Source organism: Sapajus apella, unplaced genomic scaffold (assembly GCF_009761245.1).
Source record: "Sapajus apella isolate SASKATOON/1434 unplaced genomic scaffold, GSC_monkey_1.0 scaffold85, whole genome shotgun sequence".
Taxonomy (NCBI): Eukaryota; Metazoa; Chordata; class Mammalia; order Primates; family Cebidae; genus Sapajus; species Sapajus apella.
The window spans coordinates 1751814-1760463 of NW_022437025.1; the positions used below are offsets into that span (position 1 = coordinate 1751814).

At 52.8% G+C, this 8650-nt stretch overlaps 1 protein-coding gene and 1 long non-coding RNA gene across 6 annotated transcripts in view; one reads left to right on the forward strand and one right to left on the reverse strand.

Annotated features, from left to right (window-relative positions):
- Positions 1-1980: 1980 nt before the first annotated feature.
- NSD2 (nuclear receptor binding SET domain protein 2) overlaps positions 1981-8650 on the forward strand; it is a 100043-nt gene continuing 93373 nt past the window's right edge. Inside the window, exons 1-2 of one of the 5 annotated variants that reach the window (XM_032253939.1) lie at positions 2044-2136; positions 3675-3866. The gene's annotated coding sequence lies outside the window, so the exon portion shown is untranslated. Of the gene's footprint in view, positions 2137-2903; positions 3867-8650 lie in introns of those variants that run through there. The other 4 variants (XM_032253938.1, XM_032253942.1, XM_032253941.1 and 1 more) reach the window with 4 other exon arrangements.
- LOC116533986 lies at positions 6108-6556 on the reverse strand. Its single transcript, XR_004261542.1, has 2 exons — positions 6473-6556; positions 6108-6440 (listed from the first exon to the last, which is right to left on the reverse strand). It is a non-coding gene; the product is annotated as an uncharacterized LOC116533986 (long non-coding RNA).

Consider the following 8650-nt stretch of genomic DNA (forward strand, 5'->3'; position numbering starts at 1 on the left):
CATAGGCCACCACACCTAGCTATATTTTTGTATTTTTAATAGAGACGGGGTTTCACCATGTTGACCAGGCTAGTCTCAAACTCCTGACCTCAGGTGATCTGCCCACCTCGGCCTCCCAAAGTGCTGGGATTACAGGTGCCTGCCACTGTGCCCGGCTAATTTTTGTATTTTTTTTCAGTTAGAGACGGGGTTTCACCATATTGGCCAGGCTGGTCTCCGACTCATGACCTCAGGCGATCCACCTGCCTTGGCCTCCCTAAGTGCTGGTACTACAGGCATGAGCCATCGTGCCTGGCCCTGGCCGTAATTTTAAAATTTATTTGTTTGGTGATAGAGATGAGGTCTTGCTACGTTGCCCAGTCTGGTCTCCAACTCCTGGGCTCAAGTGATCCTTCCACCTTGGCTTCCCATAGTGCTGGCTCACACTTCTCACAGGTGAGAGCCACTGGCCCTGTTTGAATTAATTTTTGTGAAGGGTCTGTGTCTAGCCTGATTTTTTTGCATGTGGACGTCCAGTTGTTCCAGCAGCATTTGCTGAAAAGACTTTTCTCCGTCGCATCTCCTAGAGTCCAGCTCAGTTGACTGCATTCTGTGGTTTATATCCAGGTTCTCTATTCTGTTCATGGACCCATTGGTGTATTTTTCCACCAGGGCCACAGTGTGCCAATTACTGCCGCCTCCTAGTAAGTCCCGCAATCCTTGTTTTTTCGTGGGGGGCACAACTCAACCCATACAGGGCGCAGCACCTGTGCAGGGACAGCAGCGGAGGCAGCGCGGCAGGGGCGGTGACCTGTGCCCCTCCGGGTGGCTGGAGGTGGGGTCCGGGGAGGCAGAACGCAGGCTGGGCGGCAAGACTCTCCTTCGGGGAACACAGAGGCGCACTTAACAAAGCTTCTCTCCGTGACCCAACTCGCCAGGCAGTCCTGGGCCTCTTCTCAGCGAGGCCTCCAGCGGGGCCTGCAAAGCGCGAGCAGACGCGGCTCAAGGCCAGGGTGTCCCCGGTCCCCTGAACCCGCCTGACAGAGAAGGCCAGGCTGCCGACTCCGGCAGCACCTGAGCAGGAGCGAACTTCCGTGAGCGCCGGGCGGCGATCACCCCGGCCTCCGCGGCCCGGCCCGCCGGCTTTTTGCAGCGTCTGATTTCCCGGCTCGCCCGCGCCCTTCCTCCGCCTCCTCCCAGAGCCGCGCGCAGTCGGCCGCGCCCCCCAGGCCCGGCTCTACCGCAGCGGCGCGGGGCAGCGCGCCTGGACCCGCCGTCCTCCCGCAGCCGCGCCCTGCTCCGAGCCGGACCCTAGCCCGGGATGACTCGCTGTTCATGCCCTGCGGCGTTAGGCGGGAACAGCACGACGCCCTGCGCCGTCGCGGCTGACCCTGTCCGCCACGTCTGTGCTGAGGCCCCGGGCCCGCCACGGCCGGGCTTCTGCGGCGGTTTCCCCACCCGTCCCCGCACTGCCGCTCCGCGGGGCGCATCCCGAGAGGCGCACGCCGCCCGCCGCCTCTTGAGGGCCCCAGGCCCCGCGCCCCTCTCCCGGGACAGGGGCGCGGGGACCAGCGCGGGGCCGCCGCACGCCCAACGCCAGCCTCCGCGGCCGCGCGCCCACGACTCTGGGGCGCCGGCTCCGGGCGGTGATTGGGCGCGGACCGTGACGTCACTGCGCGCGGCACTAGGGGCCTCCCGGTCTGGGCCGGGTGCGCGCTGCTGAGTAGCGGGAGCGGGGCGCGCGGCTGGCGCTCCTCTGAGGCGGCTCGCGGGGCCCGCGGCCCTGCCCTCCCGGCGCTCCAACCCCCGCCCGCCCGCGCGGTCCCCACCCGCCGCGTGCCTGCCCGCCCCGCCTGTGCGCGGCCCCGGCGCGGATTTGAAAAGCCCGGTCCGCGGGCCCCGCGAGCGCGGCAGCCAATCAGCGGCGCGCACTTTTCCCGCGGCTTCTGCGAGGCGGCGGCGGCCCCGGCGGCGGCGGCGGCGGGCGGGAGGCGCGGGGGCGGGGTCGGCGCCGCGCGCGAGAGCCTCGGCCTGGCCGCGCTGCGCCCGCCGCCGCCGCCGCCCCCTCCCCGCCCGGGCCCTCCCGCCGCACGGCCCTGGCCCCCTCCCAGCCCGCCGCTCCGGAGAGCCGCCCGCCGAGGATGCGACGCACTGCAGGTCACTAGGGCGCCCGCCCAACCGTCGCGGGCCGCCAACCGCCGGGGCTGGGACTGGGTGGCCGGGCCGTGGGAGGCCTGAGGGGCAGCGGGGAGGACCGCGGAGGCCTGAGGGGCCGGGAGCGCCGGCAGGACCGGGGGCACTGAGGAGGCCTGAGGGGCCGGCTCGGGGGCCGGGGGACCAGGAGGCCTGAGGGGGTTGTGGGGACCGCGAGGACTGCGGAGGCCTGAGGGCCGGCGGGAGGACGGGCGGACCGCGGAGGCCGGGCCGCGTCCGGGCAGGGGAGGGGCGGCGGCCTGCGGGCGGCGGCGGCTAACGGGGCCGGGCGGGCGGGCGGGCGCGGCCATGTTGGGCCCGGCCGGGCCCGGCGGCTGCACCTGTGCCCGGCCGGGCCGAGGCGGCCGCCTTTGTTCCCGCTGCGCGGAGCGGGTCGGGCCGGCCTTTGTGCTGCGCCCCGGGTCCGAGGCGGCCGCGGTGGGAGGGGCGGGTTGGGGTCCCCGGGCCGGCGCCGGGGCCAGGGGTCCGGCCGAGGGGCGCTTTTTGTTTGCAGGCGGTGTCCGGCGTTGACACTCGCGGCGCCCGGGCGTTGGTCAGCGCGGGCGCTCCCCGGGGGAGCCGGGCGGCGGTCCGGCCGGCCGTTGGCAGGTGGAGACGGGGGTGAGCCGGGCGAGGGGACCCTGCTGGGGGCTGTCGGCGCGCGCCGCGCCCTCGGCCTCCTGGCCTCCGCCTGGTATGTATGTTCCCCTCGCCCCAGGATGCAGATTGTTAGTCCTTCAAGCCTCGGGACAGGAGACGGACCTGGCGACCGAATGACTGGTTTTGCTCCACTTGCAGGAACCGTGCTTTAAAATCTCGGGGTTTAAAAAATGCTGGTCTTGAGTTTCTGTAGAAATAAAATGGATGAGGGTATCGTATAGGACCCATTGCAGCACGAATCTTTCTGTGCCCACAGTGGGCTTTGACATTCAAGTTGAAACACTAAAAACTGATGTGGTGGTGGTAATCATTTTTAGGTAGGTAATATGTATTTGTGTGTGTTTTTGTACGTACAGTACAGACCCTGTGAAGACATTTGGTAAAGTTCTAGACCTGGCTTAGGAGGAGCTCTTCAGTACTACCCACCTACTTCACAGACTTTCAAGCCTTGATTTTTAAATGAGTTAAAAGCCAAGATCACGCATTGATTATATTGACTCTAATTTATGTATTTTAAATATTATCAACATGGAAAATAACTTAGGAGCCATCCCATTTATGAACGTGGGACTTAAACTGTATAATTTTCCAAAAATGTTGTAAATGCCCTAGTTACATATTTAAATGCGACGAGAGCAACACTATTTTAAAAAGCAGAATGCCAGCAGCGTAAAGGAAGCAAGTTTCTGAGCACAGCCTTTCCTGGTGTACTTAATGTGTGCTCTCATTCCCCACAACTGATGATGGTTCAAATCTAAACTGCCAACTGGAGGTGAAGAGGACTCATGCTTTAAGCACGATTACTTTGAGTCATTTCCTTTTCTTTCCTTCCATTTTCTCAGCCACCCAGCAACCTTCAGTTTTGGGCTGATGGTTGGTAGAGTGTGGACTTACTGCACAATTTTGAGTTTATGTAAGCTTTTGTGAAGAACTCTGATCTCTTCAGTACAAAAATCGTTCCCTCCTGACTGCATTACTACCAAAGATTCTGGCCTCTGATTCCAACAGGAAACATTTAATTTTAAGAGTATGAGGTAATTAACTGAATTTGGAAGAATGATGGGCAGTTTATCTTATATATTCATATGTAACATGTAAACTGATAAAACTTGCGTAGACATAAAGAACAAAATGATAAGGTAAACAGGCTGTAGGTGTGACTTGGTTTGCTTTTATTCAATCAGCTTATACAGGGCTTTTAAACCAGTACCTGCTGAAATGTGGGAACCCAAACGAAGAATTAGTTGGAATCCCAGAATGAATCAGGAAAATAATCTGAAGAGGTAGAAGACTACCCACCCCTCCTAACCCTGTGGGGTTTAGGTGGGTACAGTCTTCTACCTCTTCAGATTATCTTCTTCTAAAAGTTATCAAATATTACAAAGTTTACTTACATGGCAGAATGTGAACTAATTAGTTACTTTTTTACAGTTTGAAGATTCAGTATAAAACATGTAAAAGTAGCTCGAATTAGTCTTACTAAGCTACAGGATTCTCTTTACCAAGTAAGAACTTAAATGAAAAAATGTGCTAAGATGGTGCTGAAGTTCATAATCCAAACATATTTTGTCCTGTGCTATTTTATTTATTTTTAGAGACAGGGTCTCTCTGTGTGACCCAGACTTGAGTGCAGTGGCTGTTTCAGAGGAGAGAAGTCATGGTGCACTTCAGTCCCAAACTCTTGGGCTCAAGTGATTCTCCTGCCTCAGTCTCCTGAGCAGTGGGGACTACAGGCACACGCAACCTTCCCTGGCTCTACCCTGTCCTTTTTAGCTGGGCAAGTGGGCAAATAACCTTTTTAAGTACTAAATACTTCACTTAATCAAAGGGAACAGAAGTCATAAGGCTTTGGTACTCATATATTCTGGTACAGATTTTTGGTTTTGCCTTTTTTTTTTTTTTTTTGGTGGGCTGCTCATGGCCATAGAATGCATACAACTTTGGATAAGCATCTTAGTCTTCTGAGCCTTGTCTCTTTTTTTTGCTTGATTGTAGTAAATGTGACCTTGTTCTCCAAATACATGGTACCATGTCCTAAGTCCAGGCCTTTGTGTGGGCTGTTCATGGGTGTGGACTGCCACTTGTCTTTCCTCTTTGAGCATAATTCATGGTGTTTTAATGGCCACATGTGACCTTTCTCTCCTGTTGGGTGAGCTCTTAGAGGTAGGACACTGTCATTGCCTTGGGCAGCGTTGCCTCTGCTGGTGCCTTCTCATGCAGAGAGTAAGCGCTGAATAAATGGGCATATGGCTTAGGGTAAACAGCCCATTTTAATGCTTGTATCTGGCCTGTTTGCCTCTCTGTTTTGTAAGTAATTGAGCAGAAAGGAACCCTCTGGGAGAAGAAGCTGAATCTAGAAAGGATATGGCTGGGCTGAGGTCCGTTTGAAACATTGCAAGTATATAAATACAGGTAATAGGACAGATCTCTACTCCTACCAAGATAGATCAAAGAAATTTATCTTGTTGATTTCTCTATCCTTGGTCAAGATAAAATATAACGTACACAGAATACAAAAGCAAGAGATGACACCGGAGCTTTAGAGGATTAGGCTCGTATTTACAAACTGTATGATTTGCTAGTTTCTTTTTTTTTTTTTTTTTGAGACAGAGTCTCACACTGTCACCAGGCTGGAGTGCAGCAGCATGATCTTGGCTTACTGCAACCTTTGCCTCCCGAGTTTAAGCGATTCTCCTGCCTCAACCTCTTGAGTAGCTGGGACTACAGGCGTGTGTCACCATGCCCAGCTAATTTTTCTATTTTTAGTGGAGGTGGGATTTCACCATGTTGGCCAGGATGGTCTTGCGTGATCTGCCCGCCTCGGCCTCCCAAAGTGCTGATATTACAAGTGTGAGCTTCTTTTTTAATGAATGGTTATTTACAGTGAGTACTTTGGGGGATAAAAAGACTTATGTTGGTTACACAGGGACTCTTTAGCATTTTGTATTTGTCTATTAGTTGTTGCAATATTGCTCTTTTCTTTTGAGACAGAGTCTCACCTGTTACCTGGGGTAGAGTGCAGTGGTGTAATCATAGCTCACTGTAATGTAGCACTCTGGGCTCAAGCTCTCCTCCCAGATCAGTCTCTGAAGTAGTTACGACTACAGGCAGATACCACCATGCTTGGCTAATTTAAAATTTTTTTATGGAGACAGTCTTGCCATGTTGAGGCTGGTGTCTGTAACTCCTGGCTTCAAGTGATCCTCCTGCCTTGTCCTCCTAAAGTGCTGGGATTACAAGTGTGAACCACTGTGCCCAGCCAAGTTGCAGTATAGCTTTTTACTTTTTTTTTTTTTTTTGAGACGGAGTTTTTCTGTCACCTAGGTTAGAGTGGAGTCATACAATCACAGCTCACTGCAGCCTTGACCACCTGGGCTCATTTGATCCTCCCACCTCAGCCTCTTGAGTAGCTGGGACAACAGGCGTGTGCCACCATGCCCAGCTAATTTTTGTGTTTATTTGTAGAGACAGGGTTTCACCATGTTGCCCAGGCTGGTCATGAACTCCTGGGCTCAAGTAATCCTCCCATTTCAGCCTTGCATCTGGCCTGCAGTATAGCTTTTGAAGGAATTGATTGATTTAATGAAATTTGGTTTGCTAGTTAAAAACTCAAAACAAAAAAAAAAAAAAAACAAAAAACTCAAGACAGATTTGAAATTAGTTTTGTTTTGGCATCTGCCTTCTTGAAACCAACTGGCCACAGGTGAGTTTTCAAAGCATCTTACTTTCTGTAATACTTAATAGTTTTAGCAAAATATACAAGGATAGAAATTACAGTGTTGGTTAGCTGAGTAATGGCCTCAGCTCAAAAACTCCAGTAGTGGTGCCAGACGCGGTGGCTCACGCCTGTAATCCCAGCACTTTGGGAGGCCGAGGCGGGTGGATCACGAGGTCCGGAGATCGAGACCATCCTGGTCAACAAGGTGAAACCCCGTCTCTACTAAAAATACAAAAAATTAGCTGGGCATGATGGCGTGCGCCTGTAATCCTAGCTACTCAGGAGGCTGAGGCAGGAGAATTGCCTGAACCCAGGAGGCGGGGGTTGCGGTGAGCCGAGACCGCGCCATTGCACTCCAGCCTGGGTAACAAGAGCGAAACTCCATCTCAAAAAACAACCAACCAACCAACCCCAAAAAACTCCAGTAGTGGCTAGGCACAATGGCTTATGCGTGTAATTGGAGCACTTTGGGAGGCTGAGGTGGGAGGATCACTTGAGGCCAGGAATTTGAGGCCAGCTTGGGCAACATAGGGAGACCCCATCTCTGTAAAAATTTTTAAAAAATTAGCTGGGCATGGTGGTGTGTGCCTATAGTCCCAGATACTTGGGAGGCTGAAGTGGGAGGATCTCTTGAGCCCAGGACTTTGAGGCTGCAGTGAGCTATCATCACACCACCACACTCTAACATGGGAGACAACGCAATCCTCTTTAAAAAAAAAAAAAAAAAACCCAAAACAAAACCCCAGTAGTCAGACTACCCTAGTGGATGTATAGAAAAAATACTTTTTTTCTGGAAGGAATTAGAATCTAAGTTTTTAAGTTGACTGGGTTGGCATTGAGAAAGTTGACGATGTGAATTAAATTTGTTATGCTGTTGGCTGGTGTGGTGTCTCACGCCTGTAATCCCAGCACTTTGGGAGACTGAGATGGGTAGATCATCTGAGGTTAGGAGTTCAAGAGCAGCCTGGGCAATGTGGTGAAACCCCATCTCTACTAAATATACAAAAATTAGACAGGTGTTTTGGTGGGCGCCTGTAATCCCGGCTTCTCGGGAGGCTGGGGCAAGAGAATCGCCTGAGCCTGGAAGGTGGAGGTTACAGTGAGCCGAGATTGCGCCACTGTACTCCAGCCTGGGTGATAGAGTGAGATGCTGTCTCAAAAAAAAAAGTTGTTATGCTGTTAGAGGGTCTGTGCATGTTAGCAGTGTTCTTACATTTTGTTGGTTTTCATATGTTTTTGCTGCTATATTATGGAGGCTAATGATCAGAAAGCATGTTTCCAACTCCAGTTTTACTGTTTTCAGTTAGTTCTTTACACACTACTTTGTCTTTCTAAAATACATATGTCCTATGCGTCCCCACTCTTCATGGGGTGACTCTCACTGCCCACTGGGGTTGAAGACCAGTTTCTCACTGGGCTTTCTGACTCTCATTGCACTTCTTATTTTGCCCTCATCTCAGTTACTCAGCTCATCTCTTTCTGCCATGTTTTTCCTCTGGGCCTTTGCATGGTCAATTTTTGTTCCTTTTTTCTGCCCCTGTGCCCCCTTACCCCATGTGTGTGCGGGCTAGGCATGCTTTTCCTCTTCCTTCCTTCTCCAGATCTCAGCTTGGGCCCCACACTGAATGCCATCTCTGACTCCCTGCTTGTTTTGGGGGGCCCTTGTGTTTTCCATCTTCACCCACTCCCGTTCTCATTTCATTCCAGCCACAGGGGCCCCTTGCCTCTGAAGCCCTGCAGCTCTGCTGCTTCCAACTATTGCCCTTGCTTCTCCTTTGACCTGGAATGCTGTCCCCAGGTATCTGTGCTCACCCTCCTTCAGGTCTTTGCGTATACTTCTTCTCAGGCACCTTCTGTGACCATGACCACTGATTTAAAGTACTCTGTTGTGACGGAGTACTATTACAGCTCATCTGTGATCCTGGTGCTTTGTGAGGCCAAGGCGAGAGGATCACTCCAGCCCAGAAGCTTGAGGTTGCGGGAAGCCATGATCATGCCACTGCATTCCAGACTGGGTGACAGTAGGACTCCGTCCCAAAAGAAAAAATTAAAAAAATTTATATACGTATACATATATAATACACACACACACACACACAC